Below are 23,103 nucleotides of genomic sequence, written 5' to 3' on the forward strand. Positions count from 1 at the left end.
GGAGGTGAGGCGGGCTGCGCGCGGGTCTGATGTGAAGGGCGGAAGGGCCGCTCCCCACCGCGACGGGGAAAGTTGGCTCCGCGAGCCCTTTGTGAACGCCTCCATTCGAGCACTACCAGCCCCTATTGTGCACCTGCTCCTGAGCTCCGGGCGGGACCGGGTCGGATCCATCGGTGTCCGAGGGGCCGTGGCCCTCAGGGCGAGGCTGTCGGAGGAACTGGCTCTGCCGGGATCAGGGCAGAGTCATTAGGTGGCGACCTTGGAGCTGAACTTGACCGGAAGTGGAACCTCATCACTAGTTCAATGGCTCCCTCACCTCTCCCTGCGGTCCGGTGGCGGGGCCGTCGGGTAGCGGGGCCTTCCGCTCTATCCACTGAGCAACACCGGTCACGGCCGTTTTAGTTTATTTTTTAAAATACATTTTGATTGATTTCAGGAATGAGCATCCTGTGCTGACACATCATGTTTTAAAAAGACTCTAAGCAGAGGATACGAACCTTTAAACATCTGGGTGTCTGTTCTTCGGCTTTCCTTTATGTTTGCAATAGCTTATTAGAAATTATTTTATTAAAAAAAAAAGAGAGAGCCTTAGCCCTGGCCGGTGTGGCTCAGTGGATAGAGCGTCGGCCTGTGGACTGAAGGGTCCCAGGTTTGATTCCAGTCAAGGGCATGTACCTTGGTTGCGGGCACATCCCCAGTGGGGGGTGTGCAGGAGGCAGCTGATCGATGTTTCTCTCTCATCGATGTTTCTAACTCTCTATCCCTCTCCCTTCCTCTCTGTAAAAAAACAATAAAATATATTTTTTTAAAAAAGCTATCAGAGAACTCTCTCTCCCTTGGTCCGCATAAAGAGAAGGAGTCAGGAAATCTGCAGTGTCGTCTGGGTTCTACCAGGACCTGTAGTCCTGTCGTAAGAAAGGAGGGAAGGGGAGGGGAGAGGAGGGGAGGGAGTTGGGAAGACGGTCAGTGCTCGGGGGCGATTTAGCTATAACAGGTTCTGATCATCTAGTCCAGCGGTTCTCAACCTGTGGGTCGCGGCCCCTTTGGCGGTCGAACGACCCTTTCACAGGGGTTGCCTAAGACCATCCTGCATATCAGATATTTACATGACGATTCATCACAGTAGCAACATGCCAGTTATGACGAAGCCACGAAAATAATGTGATGGTTGGGTCACAACGTGAGGAACTGTATTGAAAGGGCCAGAAGGCTGAGAACCACTGAATTCTAGTCACATAAAAATTCCTCTACGCTCGTCCGTAACAAAAGAGTTTCATGATGGAAGCTGGCTTCACGGAAAGAGCTCACTTGTTAGACAAGTATCCGTGTCTGTTTCTCCGTCGTTTGTCAGCGTGTCCATTATCATCCTCCGGGGATGGATGTGAGGTGCATGAGGTGCATAAGGTGCGGTGGGCTCTGCCCATCAGCACGTGAAGGTCTGAGATTTATGCTCATTGTCGGGTGAGCAATGCTCGCCGGGGCCGCAGCCTGGGGGTCCCCCGTCCTCGTTTCTCTCCTGAGCCCGAGGGGCTGCTGCTGCCCTAGGTGGCATTGCACAGGACACCAAGGCTTTTGCCTCTTCCTTGTCCCGTTTAATCCTCCCAGGAACCCTGTGAACTTGGGGGAAAGGCGCTCAGAATCTGTCGCATTTCCAAATTAAACATGACACTTGCTGGAAATGAGAATGCAGGAGCCAGTGTGGTCCGGGGAGCAAAGATCTGAGGTGACCCAATTTCCACGTCAACTGTCTAAAGGCCCAATTTCTGGGTTAACTTGTTTCTCTGCCGGCTGTTTCTGAGCTCGGAAGGCGCCGTTCCACCCCTTTGGCCACCTTCTAGTTAATTTCCTTTTAATGTGCACGAATCCATGCACTGGGCCTCTAGTCGACTGTAATACAGTTGTGAATATAAGACGTTAATTAATTGTCTTCGGAGTTTTATTTTTCACCTATGAATTGAACTAAATCCTGAATTTTCCTAATTTTCTTAAATATTTGACTTCAACCCTCCAAACGAATGTTTTCATTCTTCTCCCATCCTTAGATTTGGAGTTAGAACTAAAATATCTTTTTCCTTCCACCAGACCATTTGTCATAATTCTTGCTGTTCTAGCTTTTGCCCCGATAATACAAACATTTGTAACAGTTTGTCTCCACCAGGTTACGAGCTCTACTTGCACTCAGAGAATACCGCCTCGAGGCACCACGGCCACCTCCTGTGCCCAGGCCTCATCGTCCCTCTGACAGAGAGCGAGGATCTCTTGGCTCTGAAGGAAAGCAGCTAATGAGAGCCCCTGAGCCCCTTTTCTCTGACAGATTTCAGAGCCAAGATCCTTGAGGGGGGATGTGGTGGGCAGTTAGACATGAACAGAGCGAGGACGATGGGCCAGCGGCAGAAGGTCACCACGGTGGAAAGCCCCAGGGTGACCCTCCTCCCCTAGAACATGGCTGGTCGTGGGGTTTGGACCCCCTGGCCTTTCCTCCCGAGAGATGACATCGAGGCCTCAGTTGCATTTCAGCTCCAGGCCCAGAAAAAGCAACAAAACCAGCCACAGCCGGGGCCAGGACCAGCTGCAGGGAATAATGACCCCGCCCTGGTGCCGGCCCATCAATCCGTGGAGACCACAACCCTGAAAGGACACACCTGGAAAGCTGCTGGACCTTCTGTTGAGATCTTCCCCTGGGACCTTCCCTAAAATCCCCACCTTAAAGCCCTTAGGACTGAGGACCAAGTTTGTCCGCCCTCCCGGGAGCCAGTCCTCCCTCCTGGGAGCCTGTCCTCCCTCCCAGTAGCCTGTCCCTCCCTCCCAGTAGCCTGTCCTCCCTCCCAGGAGCCTGTCCCTCCCTCCCAGGAGCCTGTCCTCCCTGGAACTGCCCAAGCCTTTCCCTTTCCCTGGCCCCTCCCCTGCCCCGCAAGCACATTGCCATCACCTTCCTCCTTCCCAAGCCCTAAGAGAGCTGTCTATAACTTGTTTCCTAGGTTTACCAAATAAATGTTCTCTTATTTAAAAACAAACTCTAAGAAGATTTTTAAAAATCTAGAGCCCAGCAGCCATTTCTGCACAGGGGCCTCTCAGCAGACGGCACTCCTCGGAGCGGCTCCTCCGTGCTGGGCGGCCTGCCTGCCGATACACCACCTGCTCCCTGCACGCAGTCAGCCCTTTAAAGGTCTCCGAGAGCCCTATTCCAGCCACTAGGACGGAGGCGGTCCCTGTGCAATCGGATATGGGAAGGGGTCGTGCATAAGGGGTTTATGTGTGTCCCACGGGGCCCTAAGGAGGGGAGCTGGAGTCAGTGGACAGAGTCGGGCATATTTCAGCCCAACGCAGTGATTTCCAACAAGCGATGGAAAGATGAATCGCGCTGCCTCTGCAGGCGGTGAGCTCTCAATCTGGGCGTCCGAGTGCCGTCCGAGTGGCCACTTGGTGGGAGTGTTGTAGAAGAAAGTCCTCAGACGGGGAGCTGAGCCAGGATATCGCTTTACTACGAACCCCCCAAACAGGGATGTTACGTCCAAAGAACCATAAGCGGACCACAGGGCAATCCAAAACAGTTTGGTATATAAATAAGTGAAAGTCAAGAAATGTGATCTTACTGAAAAACCAGGGAATAGGAGGGTTTCATTATTGTTAATATTACATTAGTAGTGCATTTGGTTGGTTTAAAAAATTTTTTTTTAGTTTTAAAAATTGATTTTCAGAGAGAGAGGAGAGAGAAACATCGCACACACCCCAACCGGGGATCGAACCTGCAACCCGGGCCTGTGCCCTGACTGGAAATCGAACTGGTTCACAGGTCGACGCTCAGCCACTGATGTGCCAGAGCCTGTGCCAGGCGCCAGGGGTCAAGCGGGAATAAGTCCTATGCTTGTTTTCATAACCATAACGGCTCCTCGTTCTTGAACATCTGCTACGGGCCAGGCACTGTGCTAGGCCTGGAAGTGACAGATCGGTAGGGGACAGCGAGGTGTTGTCAAGGGGCAGGGGGGAAGGCTGGGTGTGGTTTGTATTACATACCTAAGGCTGCAGACGCAGCGCTTGCTCAGTGCTTGATAAACAGTGGCTGTGTTTACAATATTAGGTGATCCCGTCACCAGAAGTGCCACAACGGGTCCCGAGGCGACAGAACAAAACCTCTGAGCTAAAACGATGTGTGAAGGACACAGGCAGGTCAACCCAGGAAGAAGGAAAAGCAAGACTGCCAGCAGAAAAAGGTGCCAGTCTGTCTGGAACACCCGCGTCCATAAAGGGCTGCCCCGCGCCATCGTGTGCAGATATGCGGAAGGTTCTAGAGACATGCGCGCCACGAAATGACTCCAGCCCTGAAACCCGTTGCCCTGTGCACGGGAGAAAAAATGATTGTGTGAAGTTGTAAAAACGGGAAGGATGAGACGAACCTGGAAATGATCCAATTAAAGGAAGGAAGATTGCAGACTCGCTTAGTCACCTGAAGGGAGAGAGGAGGCCTTACGAAACGGGAGGAGATGATCACATCGCTTAAGTGGGCATTGATCAACGTGTTTGGCAGGACAAGTGGAAATGTTTTTTTCTTAAATAATTCAAACCTGCAGGCTTCCAACCCAGCTGAAGGTAGTATAAAGGTCTGCTCTCTATAAAAACGTGTGGTGCCCCAGCGGCGAAGGAGGAGCATTTAAAGGAGGAATAAGTAGAACTCACTCCCTGTCTGCAGCTGAGAGCGATGAATGAAGACCCAGATGCTAAATACACAGTAGCCTTCAGCTGAACCCCTGGCAGAAGGAGAAGGAAATGCCATCTGCCTGCTGACCCGGAGGAGAGCAGACTTAAACCACATAATGATATTATCACCGAGGGAGTCAGGCCTGGTGATTTAAAGACATTTCTACTTCGAACGTTCGATACTTGTCAAAACCTATGACATGTTTCCATGGCTGGTTGTTCATTTTTCCCCTCAGTGTTTCCCTGAACGAGTCAATACAGGGCGCGGTGGGGGAGACCCCTGAAATTAAAAGGGTATTACGGTTATGGGCACGTTGATGGGATCCTATCATAATCGTGCCGTCGGATAACGTTGTCATCGTGGGGAAGCGGTGTGCTTATTTCATCAGAAGCGGCACGGCACAGCGTAAAGTCAGAGGTTTCTAGTCTCCGCTGGCTGCGTATCAGTTTTATGACCTTGATCAAGCGACTTAGCTTTTCTGGACCTCCTTTTGCATAAGATGATGGTACAGTACTTGCTGGTGTGGTTGCTTCAGGGATGAAATGAAAAGCTGGTCTGCGAGCCCTTGCTGGTTTGGCTCAGTGGTTAGGGCGTCCGCCTGAGGACTGAAGGGTCCCGGGCTTGATTCTGGTCAAGGGCACAAGCCGGGGTTGCAGGCTCCATCCCCAGTAGGGGGCGTGCCGGAGGCAGCCAATCCATGATTCTCTCTCATCATGGATGTTTCTATCTCCCTCTCCCTCCCTCTCTGAAATCAATAAAAATATTTAAAAAAAAGAAAGAAAGAAAAGCAGGCCTGTGAAATAATTAGCACCGTAGCGCCCCACTCCGGGCAGGGGCGCCCTTTCCCCACAGTGATGTTGCCACTCGGAGCTGCTCAGAGTCTGTGGCACAGCCTCCGCAACCGCCTTAGTGCTGGGCCGCACACCCATGTCCTGGGTTATGTTTGTTTTTTTTTAAGGTAGATTTTATTTTTGAAAAAAAAAGAGAGAAGTTAACTGAGAACTAAGTTTATGGGTGATCAGGTTAGAGATGCTAAACAGAGTGTGACGATCAAGTTTGGATTCTAGATCCACCCTGAAAGCAACTCCAATAGAAAAAGTCCCAGAGACGTGTTGAGCAGAGCAGCCCTTTGGGAATCAGTGCTGGCGGGATACGTTCTTGTGTGTTTAAACTTGGGCTCCGGCGTCGCACGCGCGCCCCATTTCTGTGGAAAGGGTGGCCACAGGCGGAATTGTTAGTAGCGACTAGCAGAGCACCAGTCGCAAATAAAACCACCGAGACCCTGTAGAGGCCATGCTGCTGTCGCGGAGTTCATTTAAATATTTAAACATTCTTTCTTCATATGCAACTCAGGCCTGGGCACGGACAATTTGAAGAGCCTCACTTTGAAAGCTTCCCATGTCGTGGGTTGTTTATTTTTAAGGTAGATTTTATTTTTGAGGAAAAAAAAAAGAGAGAGAGAAGTTAACTGAGAACTAAGTTTATGGGTGATCAGGTTAGAGATGCTAAACAAAGTGTGACGATCAAGTTTGGATTCTAGATCCACCCTGAAAGCAACTCCAATAGAAAAAGTCCCAGAGACGTGTTGAGCAGAGCAGCCCTTTGGGAATCAGTGCTGGCGGGATACGTTCTTGTGTGTTTAAACTTGGGCTCCGGCGTCGCACGCGCGCCCCATTTCTGTGGAAAGGGTGGCCACAGGCGGAATTGTTAGTAGCGACTAGCAGAGCACCAGGCGCAAATAAAACCACCGAGACCCTGTAGAGGCCATGCTGCTGTCGCGGAGTTCATTTAAATATTTAAACATTCTTTCTTCAGAATGAATGGGCACGGACAATTTGAAGAGCCTCACTTTGAAAGCTCACTCTGTTGGGCTTATTACATTCTCCCGGATCGGAGCAGTCCTACTCTGTCCCCACCTCAGTCTCTCTCCAAATGAATGGATCTGCCTCTGATAACATCCTTCATTCCGTTTCCCAGACTTAGGAGTTTGTCTGCTTCATCATCCTGACATTAACCCTGTTGCTGTCATGCCTGCTTTTCGTCTTGCATTTTCTGCCCCTTTTCTGCTCGTACTGCCTGCACCGGCATCACCTCCCTCGCTGGCCCGCGCTTGGGCCGCTGTAGTAGCCAGGAAGCTACTGCCTCTGATGGCAGTGCTGTTGTCCCCCAACAGAGCCTTTTTAGATGAATACCTGTAGACGGATGTTCCTACAATGACCCTTCCATCTTGTGTGTGTTTTTGTTACAATACTTAACACGTGGATTGCAGGTAATGGTTTGTGAGGGGATAGTTGTACACGTGTCTTTTTGAGATCTTCGACAGCGGGAACTCTTGTGCTTATCTGTACTCGTAGTGCTTAGTACAGGGCCGTGCTCACCGCTGCGTGGCCCTGAGCCACAGTTCTTTAAGGGCCCCGTGCCTCAGTTTCCTCATCTGTAAAATGGGGGTGAGGACATCTATCTCACAGGAGCATGGCATTAACAGAGTGTGCACGTGGATATATTAAAAAGGAGTGTTTGGCCCTAGCTGGTTTAGCTCAGAGGATAGAGTGCCTGCGGACTGAAAGGTCCCAGGTTCAACTCCAGTCAAGGGCACATGCCAGGGTTGTGAGCTCAATCCCCAGTAAGGGGCATGCAGGAGGCAACTGATCAATGATTCTCATCATTGATGTTTCTATCTCTCTCCCCCTCTCCCTTCTGCTCTGAAATCAATAAATATATATTAAAATAAAATAAAAAGGAGTGTTTGTATTAGTATAGCTTTTGTATTATTAGCACAGCGCTTTGTTATTCTCAGCAAACGCCTTTTTTCCTGACTTTCGAGGGAGGGCCGGTGTTTTCTGGCCCACTCGCCTCTAGGTGAGTCTCGTGCGCCCCAACATCGAAGGCCAGGCCCCTTTTTGTCCAGCAAATACTCTCCTTTTTACTGTGCGTTCCACCCTGGAGCATCCCGAGCCTCCTACCAAGCCCTCCCCCATGTGAGGTCTCCACCAGCCTCCACTCGCCCTCACCCCTCTCTTTCCTGAGCACCTCTGGCATTTAGAGCTTGTGTCCCGGTTTGGGTTCTTAATCATTTCTTGTGTTTACTTTGTCTCCCCAAAGGGAACATGAGCTCCTAGGAGACAAGGGGCCTGCCCTGCTCTCACCCCCTCTCCCGGGCTTGTGCAGACACACCCCGTCCATCGTGCGTCCCTCCGCGATGCCTCACGGGTGTTGCGTTTGTTACGAATTGAAAGCAAGACCCTCCATCGGCCAAAAGGTTACACCGCGCTTTCCTGTGACACTTGCTTTCCCTCGGTGTCTGGAACCGAACCCACAGTATCTCTGAGGGATGCCAATGCGCATTCATCTAATCAGCTTTCTCCACGCGTGTGCCATGCACTAGCCTGGGCAATGCCATACAATTAATAAGAGGCGCCTCCGTTCCAGTGGGAAGCCAGAGGTGTAAGTATTGGGATTTCGTACGGTCGCCGCTACTTAAGATTCCAGAGTGGATGGTGAATACGCCCAGGGCTGTTCATTAGGTAAATCGTGGCTCTGAGCCGAGGGCGGGCAGGCGAGTGACTGGAAGCAAGAGCTTCCGGTCTGTGGCATCAGCTGAGATGTGACAAAGGCCTGCAGCAAGGCCCTGGGAACAGAGAGGGCGCCCTCAGCAGCCACGTGGATACAGAAATCCAAGGGATTTGTGAGCACCCGGATGCAGACTACAGAGGATAGCAGGTGGGACATTCAAGACGATTTAGGCCTCCGGCTGGAGCATCGCTTTAATGCTGAAGCCAGTTAGGGGGTCGGAGCCGTGAGAGGAGAAAACAGCAGATGTGGAGACTTAGATGCCCAGGGAGCCCCAGAGATCCCCGTGAACACATGGAAACGCGGGTCTGGGGCCTAAAGACTGGCCTTTGGACCAGAGAGAGCAAGAGTCTGAAATCTTAGCAAACAGTGGCGGCGGCTGAGTCCCCGAGGGCACGTCACCCAGAGGCAGGACGCAGAAGGACGAGGGGAAGAAAGAAACGCCCAGAGAAGTCGAGGAGACGCAGAGATGAGCGGGCGGAGGGGCAGTGCCGGGCCGGAGGCAATGCTGCGTCGGGGTCAGCGTACAGTGGGTCTTGCATTCAGAGCTCAGGAGAGGACGGAAGTGAGCTAAGCTGGCCCCTCGTGGGAACCAGCATATAGAGTCCAGAGTTCATTGAATCGGGAGAAGGAAGGGCCAACAGAGAGGGGAGCTTGAATCAGCTTGGAATGACAGGAAGGAGCAAGAATAGTCCATTGTTTGAGGGTAAGATAGGGCTTTGTAAAAGATATTTTCTTTTTATTGACTTTGAGAGAGAGAGTAAGGGTGGGGGGAGAGAGAAACATGGAATCGAACTGGCAACCTCTTGGTGCCTGGGACAACGCCCAACCAACTGAGCCACCCCGGCCAGGGCATAAGATAGGGCTTAAAACCAAACAAAAATGAAGCTCCTTCGAACATTTGTGTGACAAGGGGAAGGAGCCAGGAGAGAGCAGGCAGTGTCTACGTGTGCCAGGTGGCCCACTAACGCTTCACACAGTCTTTCATTCCATTCTCATCATCTCCTTGAAGGGAGGTACGCTGTCCCCTGCCTCCCCTGGTTAACTAACTTGCCCAGAGGGGTGAAGATTTGTCTCACTACAGAGATCACATTCTGTCTGTCGGTTTAGATATAGAGGAGGGTGCAAAGGAATGGGGCCAAGGTCACTGACAGACACTACTCGGGGAGAAATACGGACGCCCGCTCCCCCCCGGACAGAAGGCAGGAGGTGAGGACCGGCCTGTGCAGAGTGAGGCCGGCCGATGGATACACGGGAGCTGAGGGACACACTGAGCCTCGGTCGGTCATCTCCTAAGAGGGAGAGGCCAAGGAGGGCAGTGTGAGATTAAAAACACTCATTGAGCCGAAACCGGTTTGGCTTAGTGGATAGAGCGTCAGCCTGCGGACTGAGAGGTCCCGGGTTCGATTCCGGTCAAGGGCATGTACCTGGGTTGCGGGCACATCCCCGGTGGGGGATGTGCAAGAGGCAGCTGATCGATGTTTCTCTCTCATCGATGTTTCTAACTCTCTCTATCTCTCTCCCTTCCTCTCTGTGAAAAATCAATAAAATATATTTTAAAAAAATAAAATAAAAAATAAAGATTTAAATAAAAATAAAATAAAAATAAAAACACTCATTGGATGATTGACAATGAGAAATCACCGCTGAATAGCAGTGTTTGGTAAAAGACGGGAAAAATGGTTAAAAGATTTTCCAATATCTTTTTCAGCTTTCACTTTCTTGGGCTTTAAAAAAAAAGTGCTGGGGGAGGGTGGGGGGCTGGGTGCAGGCTAGAAGGGGTCAATGGGAAAAAAGGGAGACATATGTAATACTTTCAACGATAAAGATCATAAAAGAGCCAAGTTTTTGTTTAAAAAGGGTAGAGAGGAATGGGAGAATCAGCATATTGTAGAACTATATGAACGTATTATTATGTTTCTATCCATTTAAGTTCCGTTTCCTAAAGAATAAAGGATGAAGAATCAAAGAACTGCAGCTTCTTAAGAGAATGCAGTGGAGAGAGCCCGGGGCCCTCGGTGAGGAGGGCGCCTCCGGTTCTGGCTCCGTCACTAGGCCGTTCCCATCAGCTCCTGGGTCTGTTTTCTCAGCTGCGAAGTCTGGGGGCTGATCTGCGGTAGCTGAAGTGCCTTTGAGCTCAGAGCGTCTGCGCCGGCCTGGCGTTGGGGTCCCGTGGAACACCCCAGTCAGGGACACGGACTCGGCAGTCAGCACGCTTGCGTTCAACCTCACCCCTCCTGTCCACGCTGCGTGACTCGTGGGCACGTTGTTAGCCTCTCTGGGCCTCAGTTTCCTCGTCTGTAAACTGGGGATACTAGTAGTAAATACTCCCCTGGGTGGCTATGAAGATTCAATGAAAAAAAACACACACAACCACCTTCTCATTGAAAGTGCTGACAGCAGTAAGTACTAGATAAACGGAAGCTGTTGTCATTAGCGACTGTAGATGCTGTTATTCCGACGCCCTTTGCCCCTGCTGAGAGCACCAGCTCTGCACCTACGTGCGATCGCAGCGCACAGAGGTAAATGGAATTGACCAATTACCGTTTGCCAGGTTCCCCTTTTGGGAAAGGAATGAAAGGAATTTTCAAAGATCTGAGTGGTCAGGACCTCTGGGTTATGATTCAGCCGCAGTCGACTGTCAAATTTTCCCACAGCCCAGTGGAAAGTCACTGAAGACTCCGCACAAACAGTGCCTCCCCCTCCCCGCCCTCGGCGTTTCCCTCTGAGGACGCACCGCTGGCTTAGAGCGCTGGCCGGCGGGGAGCGGATCTGAGCAGGCAGCAGATGTGCCAGCCCAGGCGCTCAGGGCCCGCGAGTGCTTCCGCTGCACCGACCGCGCCGGTGCCGCAGGACTCACGCCTGCGAGAGTCTGTTGTCAACCTGCCTCCTCCCTGCCTTTCTCTGTGGGGAAAGTTAAGATTACGGACGCCGCCCTAGCTGGTGTGGCTCAGTGGATAGGACATCGGCCTGTGGACTGAAGGGTCCGGGTTTCGATTCAGGTCAAGGGCACATGCCTGGGTTGTGGGCTCCATCCCCAGGAGGGGGGCGTGCAGGCCCCTCCCTTCCTCTCAGAAATCAACAAAAAAGTATATATTTTTTAAAAAAGATTACACACGCCACCCTAATAGCACGCGTCAGTGACGATCACCAAGGTTACGTTTTCTCAGATGACCCCAGCGGAAGCCTCATCTGGGAACGTTACTGGCCACAGCTGCAGCCAGAGTGGGAACACCCACACAGGCGCTTGTCGTTTAACATGTTTTGAAATCTTCATGTCACTTTCCCAAGTCTGAGTGCACGATCCCTTTCCTGGGTCCCCTTTCCTCTTCTCAGCCTCGCCGGGAACCTTGCAGCCGGCCCGAGGCAGGTTGCTCAGCTCGCGGTTGGCGATCGGGGCCACAGCTCTTTTTGATCTGTTTCCTTTCAAGAGCGGGCATGGTGTGGCCCAGAGCTGGTCTGGATGCTCCCCTGCGTTGAGTCTTTAATGCAGAGAGAGCCTCAGACGAGAATAGACTTCAAAATCCAGGCCTCTCGTCCAGGGGCAAACTCCCTTCTCGCTGACCCAGAACTGGACGCCGGGCGCCACTCGTCAGACAGCGCGCGTCCTACCAGCAGCTCGGTGGTTCTGGCACCCGCACGCTGGCAGCTTCTGCCCTTGGCCTCACGCCTCCTCCGTGTACTTCTCTGCCTTTAGGCAGATCAATGGGGTCCCTGCCCTTTGCAGCAGCATCTACTCCATGATGCTCGTAATGCGAGATGATATCCAACATTCTTGTAGCTAAAGAGACTGAGTTCCAGGAAAGGTAACTGACTCACCCAAGTTCATATAAGCACTCGCGAGCAGAGGTCAGACCCAGAACGCTGGCTCCTCTGAATCGGGCTCCATGCTCTCTGTTAACCTAGTGAGCATCTTCTTCTAAAGGGAAGGTTAGGGCCCTGGCCGGGTGGCTCAGTTGGTTAGAGCATCGTCCCAATACGCCAAGGTCGTGGGTTCCATCCCCAGGCAGGACACTTACAAGAAGCAACCAATGATGCATAAATAAGTAGAACAACAAATCTCTCTCTCTCTCTCTCTCTCTCTCTCTGTCTCTCTCCCCAAAACCAATAAAGGAAAGCACTGGCCGGAGGGCTCAGTTGGTGGGAGCATCATCTCGTCCACCACAAGGTTGCAGGTTTGATTCCAGGTCAGGGCACTTACCGAGGTTGCGGGTTTGACTCCTGCTCGGGTCAGGGCTCCATGTCTCTGTTAACCTAGTGAGCATCTTCTTCTAAAGGGAAGGTTAGGGCCCTGGCCGGGTGGCTCAGTTGGTTAGAGCATCGTCCCAATACGCCAAGGTCGTGGGTTCCATCCCCAGGCAGGACACTTACAAGAAGCAACCAATGATGCATAAATAAGTAGAACAACAAATCTCTCTCTCTCTCTCTCTCTCTCTCTCTGTCTCTCTCCCCAAAACCAATAAAGGAAAGCACTGGCCGGAGGGCTCAGTTGGTGGGAGCATCATCTCGTCCACCACAAGGTTGCAGGTTTGATTCCAGGTCAGGGCACTTACCGAGGTTGCGGGTTTGACTCCTGCTCGGGTCAAAGTTGCAAACAGGAGGCAACCGATCGATGTTTCTCTCACATTGATTTTTTTTTCTCTCTCTCTCTCTCCCTTCCTCTCTTTAAAAGATCAATGAAAACATATCTTTGGGTGAGGATTAAAAATAATAATGATTATGATTATAATAAAGGAAAGGTTAGGATGAGTGGAGGGGCTGAGACCATCGATGAAGAAAGGAGAGGGCTGAAGGAAGGTTGAAACCCAGGCAGGGAGAGGGCTCCCTCTGTGAGGCAGAAGGTGCAGGGAACGGCGGGGACCTGGTTGTGGGCAGAGAGAGAAGGTGCCACAGGGTGAGGAAAAGGCACGGAGGAGCTGAGAGAGAGAGCACACCACAAACTTGGCTTATCTGACCATCTCCCCCGGCCACACCGATCCGAGCGCCCAGAACTGATTATTTCCACAGCTGCGGCTGAACCGCTGCTTATCTTTTCTCCAGGAGATTCCTTGGAATGAAACCAATGGGAGAGCGGGCCCTGGGAGAGTCTCATCGGAGCAGATGGGCCCGCAGCCGCCAGCAAGCTTGTTGCCTTTGGCCGAGAGCAGCGTCCTGGGCCCGGCCGTCTTGTGAGTGCGCCCCAGCAGGCCCAGCCCCGGGCTGCCTGAGGCTGGTCCGCTTCTCCCCGAGGAACCCCAGGTGCCCCCTCATCTGCCCCCCCGCCCGCTGGTCCTGAAAATCACCTTCTCGGGGAGCTCTTCAACCTAAACCCGCTGCCCGTGAACAGCCCGGGAGGGTGGCTTCTTGGTGTGTATTCGGGAGAACTGTGCGTGGAGGGCCCGGAGGCCCGGGTTCTGGTTCCTACCCAACCGCTCACTTTCCCTGGGACCTTCGGCAAATGGTCCCTCCCCTAGGCTCCAGTTTTCTCAGCTGTAAGGCTGTTTAGAGTAACAACAGCTGTCATTAAGGAAGTGTTCACTGTTACGGACCAGCCGTGATTTCATTGAATCCTTCCAGTAGTCCTCTGGGATGGGAGCTGTGATCCCATTTCATAGATAAGGAAACCGAAGCCTAGAATTCTCATACCCTAACCGCCCTGTTGAAACCCCCAACCCCAACCCTGACCAGCACCCCCCTTCTCTGCTTTCTCTTGGCCACGCCTAAGGAAATACCACAGAGTTTAGTTTTTTGTTTGCCCTGCAAGCTCCGCCAGGGAATGGGTTTTGTCCTTTTCTTGTTATTGGTTGTTGTTCATTTGCTGAGTTCTCAGGGCCTTGAGTCGAGCCTGGCACATGGTAGGCACGCAAATAGTGGTTGAGTTGAAAAAAATGAATGAATGGCCCTGGCCTGTGTGGCTCAGCTGGCCGTGCACCGAAAGGGCACTGCTTTGATTCCAGGTCAGAGCACATACCCAGGTTTGTGGGTTTGATCCCCAGTAGGAGGAGGCAACCAATCAATGTTTCTCTATCTCTCCCTTTCTCTCTCTCTAAAATCAATAAAAACATATTTTTTAAAAAATGAATGGCCCTAGCCAGTTTTGCTCAGTGGGTAGAGCGTCGGCCTGTGGACTGAAGGGTCGCGGAGTCCAGAGTCTATTCTAGTCAAGGGCACAGGCCAAGGTTGTGGGCTCGATCCCCAGTGGGGGGTGTGCAGGAGGCAGCTGATTGATTATTCTCTCTTATCACTGATGTTTCTATCTCTCTCTCCCTCTCCCTTCCTCTCTGAAATCAATAAAATATATTTTTAAAAATGAATGAATGAATTCTTGGCAGGACTATCAATTGGCGTAAATTCTAGGGAAGTCAGTTTAGCAATATGAATATTTGATATGCATTAACCTTTTGGTCCTGCAATCCCAGAACTAGGAGTTTATCCTATATTTGTGCATATGCCTGAAGCCTAAGTGCAAGGGTGTTTACTGCAACGCTGTTTGCTATTCAGACTGGAAACAAGCGACATGTCCATCAGTCGGGGAACTCCTTCAATGCATTGCCGTAGGTCCCCACGGTGGAACTCTACACAGGGGCAGAAAACCAGGAAGTGGATCTGCACGTGCTGATGTGCAACGACCCGGGGTATGTTGTTAAGTGAAAAGAAGCCATCCAAAACAGAATATTTCTTCCTCCGTTTGTAGTCAAAGAAAAATATATAATAGATTTAAAAATGTACTGGTTTAGGCCTGGGCTGTTCCTAGAAGGAGAGACAAGAAACGAAGAGTTGCCTCTGGGAAGAGGGACAGGGGTTCTGGGTTGGGGTAGAGTCTATGCTGTTACAGTGTACTCACCCCTCCCCAGCAATTTTATTGAGATACGCTCCATAGAACATAACATTTTCTCATTTAAAGCGCACCATTCAGCCTCTCCTGGCTCCCAGGCTAGCCAGCATTCTACCTGTCTTTCTTTGTAGTGGTGATGATGATGATGATGGTGTAGATGGTGGTGATGGTGGTGATGGTGGTGATGGTGGTGATGATGGTGATGGTGGTGATGGTGGTGATGATGGTGATGGTGGTGATGGTGGTGATGATGGTGATGGTGGTGATGGTGGTGATGATGGTGATGGTGGTGATGGTGGTGATGATGGTGATGGTGGTGATGGTGGTGATGATGGTGATGGTGGTGATGGTGGTGATGATGGTGATGGTGGTGATGGTGGTGATGATGGTGATGGTGGTGATGGTGGTGATGATGGTGATGGTGGTGATGGTGGTGATGATGGTGATGGTGGTGATGGTGGTGATGATGGTGATGGTGGTGATGGTGGTGATGATGGTGATGGTGGTGATGGTGGTGATGATGGTGATGGTGGTGATGGTGGTGATGATGGTGATGGTGGTGATGGTGGTGATGATGGTGATGGTGGTGATGGTGGTGATGATGGTGATGGTGGTGATGGTGGTGATGATGGTGATGGTGGTGATGGTGGTGATGATGGTGATGGTGGTGATGGTGGTGATGGTGATGATGGTGATGATGGTGTTGTTTTTGGTGATGGTGATGATGGTGGTGATGGTGGTGGCGATGGTGATGATGGTGATGATGGTGTTGTTTTTGGTGATGGTGGTGATGGTCAGCATTGGAGATGGAACATCTTGGAGTCTAGTCCAATCCTTTCATTTCACGAATGGGAAACAGAGGCCTCGAGAAGAGAAGGACTCCCCCGAGGTCCCACAAGAAGGCCCTGGCAGAGCCCGGCCTAGAACCCAGATCTCCTGGTTCCCGAGTGAGTGCTCTTCTTGGTAAAGACATAGAAAAACACAAAGCTGGTTGGGCTTCTCGCCAGGCCCCCGCAGGAGGTCACATAGCCGGGCGGCTCTCAGAGTTCCTTGTCTATTCTTAGCCTGAACTTTTAGTGACTCTGGTCTTCAGCAGCCCTTCTCCCCCTCTTTCCTCTGCATTTGGTTTTTTGTGTAACTGGTGTGTGTTTTCAATAAATGTGCTACGTGTAGGAAATGGGCTTCGGCGCGGTCCTGCCGGAGGCCCCGGAAAGAACAAACACGGAGAGGGGCCCTGAGAAAACAACCGGCTTCCCTCCTCCGAGGTGACCCGGTGCCCCAGCCGCCCTGCTCCGCGGCCTCTCGCGGCTCCTCACAAGAAGGAAGCGGCCAGGAGGCACCCACAGGGAGGACTGGCGCTGGTGCGGGCCGCCTCGGCCTCGCTTCGGTAAAGACCAAATATGCGCTCTTCCCAAGCTCTGGTCCCTGCTCCAACTCACACGCCTGTCAGCCGCCAAACACGACCGACAGCCGAGTGACCCCGACTTCTACCTTCCCAACACCTTTCTCTACTTCGGGAATTAATGTTGAAAAATGACCAGTGAGAGGAGCAGGTCTACGTCAAGTTCAAAGGAGACAGAAGCTGCTCGGGGCCAGGCCACGCCAAAGGAAATCCCGGAGCAATCTGAGGCCGGTCTGTGTGTGACTCACCTGCGGCTCTGACAGACCACCCGCTCTGGGTGTGAGCTGTCTGTTGCTGTGTCACAAATGACCTCGAAACTCAGCGGTTTAAGACAATAACCACTCATTACCCACCGTTTCTGTGCGTTAAGAATCCAGGTGCAGCTACCTGCGCACTTCGGGCTCAAGGTCCCCCATGAGGTTGCAGCCGAGCTCCCAGCCCTGAGGCTCAATGGGGATCCCAGGGGAGTCCAAGTTCAGGCTCCTCTGAAGTGGTCGCTGGCGGGCCTTAGTCCAGTGTGGCCCAGGCCCGTCCACAGAGCTGCTGCGGGCCTCGGAGCTGGCTTCCCCCCGGGGGAGAGGGTTAGGAGAGCAAGAGCGGCCACGGGGGAAGTCGCAGGCCTTCTGTCACCTAATCTCCCAAGTGACAGCGCATCACCTGTGCTGATTCCCCTCGTTAGAAGCAAGGCACTGGGTTCCACCTACACACCCGGGCGTGAGCCCCGAGAGGCCGAGACGGTGGGGACCATCTGAGAGGCTCCCCCCACACCCGGCTGGGGGGCAGGGTTTACGGAGGCCTAGAGACATTCCGGAGAGCAAATTGTTCGTGTGAAAGCACAGGCCTTAGCAAGGTCTGACCGGGGATTTGGTTGGAACAAGGCGTTGGAGGAGGAGCATAGAAGGCGACTGGAGAGGTTGACTGACCCAAATTGACCTAGGTTCGCAAACGCCAGGCTAAAGAGTTTTATTGATTGGTTGATTGATTGATTCTGTTAATCCTCACCCGAGGATATGCTTTTATTCATTTGAGAGAGAGAGAGAGAGAGAGAGAGAGAGAGAGAGAGAGAGAAACATTGATCTGTTGCCTCCTGTATGCACCTCAACTGGACTGGGGATTGAACCTGAAACCTGTGTATGTGCCCTGATGGGGAATCAAACCCGCCACCTTTCGGTGTTTAGGACGGTGCTCCCACCAACTGAGCCACACCGTCCAGGCCCATACTCATGTTTTAAATTCTTATTTTAAATGGTGTCAAAGTTCTAGAGGCACATAATTTTAAAAGTCAACTTTTACAGCTCTACTAGGTTTATTAAGACAAAGTGTGGTCCTCAGCCTCCCTCCACGCCCTCCCACCCCACCCCAGCCCCAGTCCCCCTGCCCTGAAGGGACCATTTTCAACTTGTTTAACGAATTCTTTTACCTATCTATAAATAACGTGTTTGTGTTGCTACTTCCTGCCGTCTCCTTTCAGGCATTATCTGTTGACTTCCCACCGTGGGAGATGAGGACTTGCACCCTCGCCCTTTCCTCCCCTCACCCCCTCTATACACACCCACGCCTCCCAGGCCCCCTCTTCCCAATGCCGTTAGAGTGTCATTTCTGGTAGATCGATCCTTAGCGCACTTGTTCTTATGACAATGTAAATGCCACTTACAACGAAGCCATATAGTCCGCGACGATGGCTGTTTCCGTTCCAGCATCTTTGTTTTGATTATCTTGTTTTTCCATACACTTAGGTCCCTAAGATCTTATCACCAGTTAACCCTGAACGCTGCCAGCTCTCCCGACCCCCTCCCGGCGTGTTCGTGGGAACGTTTCTTGGAGCCTTCTCTCCTGCTCTGGGGGTACCGCTGCACGCTGCCTCCTGGAACCCCCTCTTCCCATCTTCCAGCGAGTTCCTCTGCCTCCTTCCTGGGCCGGATCGCCTGTTTGTGGATCCGATGTCTTCTCGTTCCTCGATTTCTCCCTTCTTTTTGAGGACATATGTTTTTGAGGACTTCTGAGCGTGCACGAGGGAGGGAGACCTTGAAACCTTGCCTGTCTGACAATGGCCAGCCCCTGCGTGAGTGTGTGGAATTCCTGATAAGGAGCCACTTTGCCTCCGAGCTTTGATAGCGTGACTTGATTGTTCTCTAGCTTCCAGCGCTGCTGTTGAGGCCACAGCCTCCTTTGCATGTGACCTTGTGGGATTTCTTTGTCCCCGTTGTCAGGAAGTTTTACGATGACTTAGGTATCGTGCTGGCCACTCGGGGGCCTTCTCCATCTGGAGCTTCGTCCTCGGATTCCGGAATGTTCTCTGGGTTTGTTTTGATACCCTCTGCTGTGTTTCTAACATGCCTGTCACTCAGCCATCGGGACGACTTTCTCCTCTGTTCCCTCCTCGTTTCTGCCTCTCTTCGCTCTGCTTTCTGCGCGTTTTCCTCAGTCTGTCCTCCCACCCTCCCGTCAGTGTCTTTATTTCTGATGTCATAGTGCTTCTTTCCAAGCGCTCCCACTGGAGACTTCACCCTGGAAAAGGCCACAGGACCTCCTGGTGGAGTTCTAGCTGCAGTGACACCCGATGCCTGCGTTCAGTCCACGCTTTTTACCCAGTAGCTCTGTGTACATTGGTTACCGAACAGTTCCTGCTCCACAGTGAATCAGATCCTTCCAGCGCGCATAAGGGTTTCCTGTCAGTTCGCACGCCTGCCCCTCGCCAGCAGACTGACCTCCGGGTAGAACTTTAGGCCCAGCTAGTTCACCTCTATCACCTACGGAGAGAGGCCCTGGTCTCAGAGGGAGTTCCTGTCGGAAGCCCCTCGTTCCTGCCAGAACTTCCCAGAGGCGTGTGGGATGGGTCGCTGGCAGGCACCCTGTGCTCACGTAGCTTTTCTTCTATTTTAACTCTTCTCCTAAAAGCGTTACTGAGGTGTGACTGACACACCATAAATAAACTGCACCTATGTGAAATGTCCGATTTGAGATATTTTGACTCATACATACACTCCTGAAACTATCGTCACGATCAAGATATTTATTTATCCCTCCCCCTCCAGGTACCCCCAAGGGCCTTTGTCATTCCTCTCTCCTGCCCCCTCCCCCCCAACTCTGCCCAGGCAACCACGGAGCTGCTTTCTGTCACTGTAGGTTAATTTGCATCTGCTAGACAGACATGGATCACACGCATAGGATGGGGCCGGCTTTCTTTTACATATAGTTTCAGCGGGTCCTTTGCAGCCCATGCCTGCCTGTGTCGGTGGGAAAGCTTCTGTATCCCTCTCCCTCCTTCCTCCCCTCCCTTCCGGCCCCAGGGCTGCTACGGTTTTATGTGCGCTTGGTACTACTGGGCAGAAGACAAGCACCCACGTTGGCGTGTGCCCCGGACATCACACAGCTCTCGGGGTGCGTCCGGGATGAGCAGACACGTTCGGAAGAGGCTGTTGGAGCCGGGCTCCCCCGAACCTCGAGAAGCGCACGCTGCGTACCAGTCCTCGCGGCGGCCTGAGCTCGCTGCAGACGGGCCGGATGGATTGAGGTCCCCTTTGGTCCCATTCAGAAGCTGGGTTTCCTGAAACGTCAGCCATTTGGGAGCTAAGAAAAGAACTAATCTCTTGCCGGCTTTCCTTCCTTTTGGTCTATTTGGCAGAGAAACAATCCCGTGTAGATAAAAGGTCACTCAGGAGGGCAGGGCTTCCCTCGTGAGCCCTCGTGTCCCCGTTCCAGGCAAGAAGAGGGCCATCGGAGGCGGCCCCAGGCAGCCAGACCACAGTCCAGGCCGGCAGTGGCCCGAGGGTCACGGGCAGGGGAGCCTGGCACACCGGCCAGTTCCGGAGACGCCTCGCCCGTCTCGAGTCTCCATGACTCATTTTCACATTTACCCTTTAATTCTTCCCTAATTAATTCGCATTTAATTCTCACAGAGCCGTGAAGCAGGGAAATGGGAAATTCGGCTATTGTGACTAATACCGCAATAAACATGGGCGCTCACGTGTCCTGCTGAAATCCTGCTTTCTCTTCCTCTGGGCTCACACCCAGGAGCGGCAGTGCTGGACTGGACAGCAGATCCACGTTTAATTGTTTGAGAAACTCCCATCCCCCTCCCCCACCCTCTGGCCACCACCACCCTCCCCTATAGTTTCTACTATGAAGCGTTCCTATAATAGTCTCTGATTTATGCATATGAATAACATTGATTGATTATCTGCTATTAAGCCATCCTTGCATTCCTGGGATAAATCCTAATGGGTCATGATTTATGTTATTTTTATACATTGCTGACTATGGTTTGCTACTATTGAGTGTTTTATATTTCTCCTCGTGAAAAATATTAACCTCAAATTTTCCTTTCTCAGACTTTCCTTAGCGTGTACACAGATGTAAATATGCAGTTTTCATGTGAATGAGAATCATTAAAATGAGAAGGGGAAACGAAGAGCATCCAGTTTGGCCTCATCACCTGATGGCGGAGAAAACTGGAATTTAGGGAAAAACTAAAGACCCTTTTTAAAATCACAGGGAGTTAGCAACAGAGCTGGGACTACAGCACTTTGCAGAGCACGGATAACTCTCACCCACTTTCCCACTCATGACCTCACGTTATCTCTACAACAGCCTGACGGGAGGGTGCTTCTCACCACCCCTTGTACGGACGGGCACCTGAGGGCCAGACAGAGAACATCATCAACTGTGCGACTGGGCAGAGCAGGGCGGGACGAGCAGCCAGGCTCCGACTCCTGGGCCAGCGCCCTCTCCGCCAGCCCACGGACAGACCCATTCATTAGCCTGAGACCTGCACCCAGAACCATCACTTTACAAACTGCCCAGCAGCGTTCTCACAGGCACGTCCATCAGGTGGCCCCTCTGCAGATCACCCTCAAGGGACAGGGCCAGGGCTTCATGGTCCCTGAGGTGGTCTGAGTGGAGGGCACCCCAAGGCCAGGCTTTCTAAGAACCTCCCCTGAGGAGGACATGGACCCAGGGCCCTGCAGTGGAATCTTTGCTACAAGGTCCCTAAGGGCCTGCCTTGAACATCCCCCGTGGAATGGGGGAGGGGCCCCGTTTCCCTCCCATCCCCCTCCCCCACCAAATCCCCCACATCTCTCAGCGAGCGAGCGGCTTCCTGCACCAGCGCCTGCTTTCTCCTGCTATTTGTGTCCGCGCCCAGCAGCTGGCCCGGCCTGGCAGCCCCATTGCTCGGAGGTTATCCGATTATCCCATTAGCCCAGCACGTCCTTCCTTCCTCCAGGCCATTAGCGCCCGGGCCCTCCTCCTCTCTCCCTCCAGCGCGGCCCTGCTCCTGCCCAGCCGGCTCGGGGCTGGGTCAGGCCGGGCACAGGCCTCAGAGGGCACCAGAGCTGGCAGGGCGCTGGCCTCGCCCACCTGCCTCGTCACTTTCTAGGAGGGGAAGCCCACCACCGGCCCCGAGTCACGCGACCCCTTCACCCCAGCCACGAACTCAAACCCAGGTCTCGGGCCTCACTCCCGATCTCTCCAGCCGCGCCCGGTCCGCACGCCTTAGCTCGGTTCACCGCTCAGCCCGCCTCGAAGGAGATGCTAGTCCCCCTCCGGCTCCGGGACCTGGAGGGGGAGGTGGAAGTGGTGGTTTAGGTGGGGAGCTGGCGCACACCCCGTGAACACCAGCACTGGCCCAGGAGGGAAGTCGGACCTCCGCAGAGGAAGAGCTGCTACCGGAGGAGGGTGACCCACACCTGTGCCGGCACCGAGTGCTCAGGGAACTGGCAAGAGGGGGCGGAGGCTTCAGCAGGAAGTCCAGGAGGGCCTCCTGGAGGAGGGGGCTCTCCAGGGGTCACTGAGGAATGGGAAGTGTTTCGAGTCTGGAGGCTCAGAGGAGCAGCCGTCCAGGCAGAGGCCTCCCCGGAGGGGCAGGCAGGGATGAGAGGAGGGCAGTCTTCAGTGTGGCTCGGTCAGGTGACCCAGGAGGGACATGGTGGGCGGAGACAGCGCTGGAGAGACAAGCTGTGGCCCTGAATGCCACACCAATGAGTGGGGCTCAGTGAGTGATAATGATTATTAACAATTAATCATCAACAAGGAATCAGGGCCCACTGATTGCTCGGGAGCAGGGAGGGACAGATTGGAGGTGTGCTCTGTGGGGAGAAATCGGGATGAATGGATTGTAGTAAAAAGAGGCCAGTGCACCCCCGGCCGGCGTGGCTCGGCGGGTTGGGCGTAGTCCCGTGCACCGAAGGGCCGCTGGGTCGATTCTCGGTCAGGGCACATGCCCAGGTTGGGGGTTCAGTCCCCGGCTGGGGTACCTATGGAGGCAATTGATCGATGTTTCTCTCTCCCATCGATCGTTTTTCTCTCCCCCTTCCTCTCCCCCTAACATCAAAAAAAACATATTTAAAAAATAAACAGGAGGGAGACCAGGGCGGGGAGGGCAGTGAGGTCCCCTTGGAGCTTCTCCAGGCGGCTGCGAGGTGACGAGGCCTCCGCTGATACCATGACTTTGGGGCATTACGGGGGGAGGGGGGCAAGGATGGATCAGACTCGGATGTTTGAAAACAAAACTGAGCGGGGTAAGGTGGACTGAACCTCAGAAGCTAAGGAACAGCCCCCACTACCCGGATGAGGGATTAGGCGCGGCCGTGGGAAGCAGGGTGGGAGTGGGAGGGGGGCGAG

Source organism: Myotis brandtii, unplaced genomic scaffold (genome assembly GCF_000412655.1).
Source record: "Myotis brandtii unplaced genomic scaffold, ASM41265v1 scaffold97, whole genome shotgun sequence".
Lineage (NCBI taxonomy): Eukaryota > Metazoa > Chordata > Mammalia > Chiroptera > Vespertilionidae > Myotis > Myotis brandtii.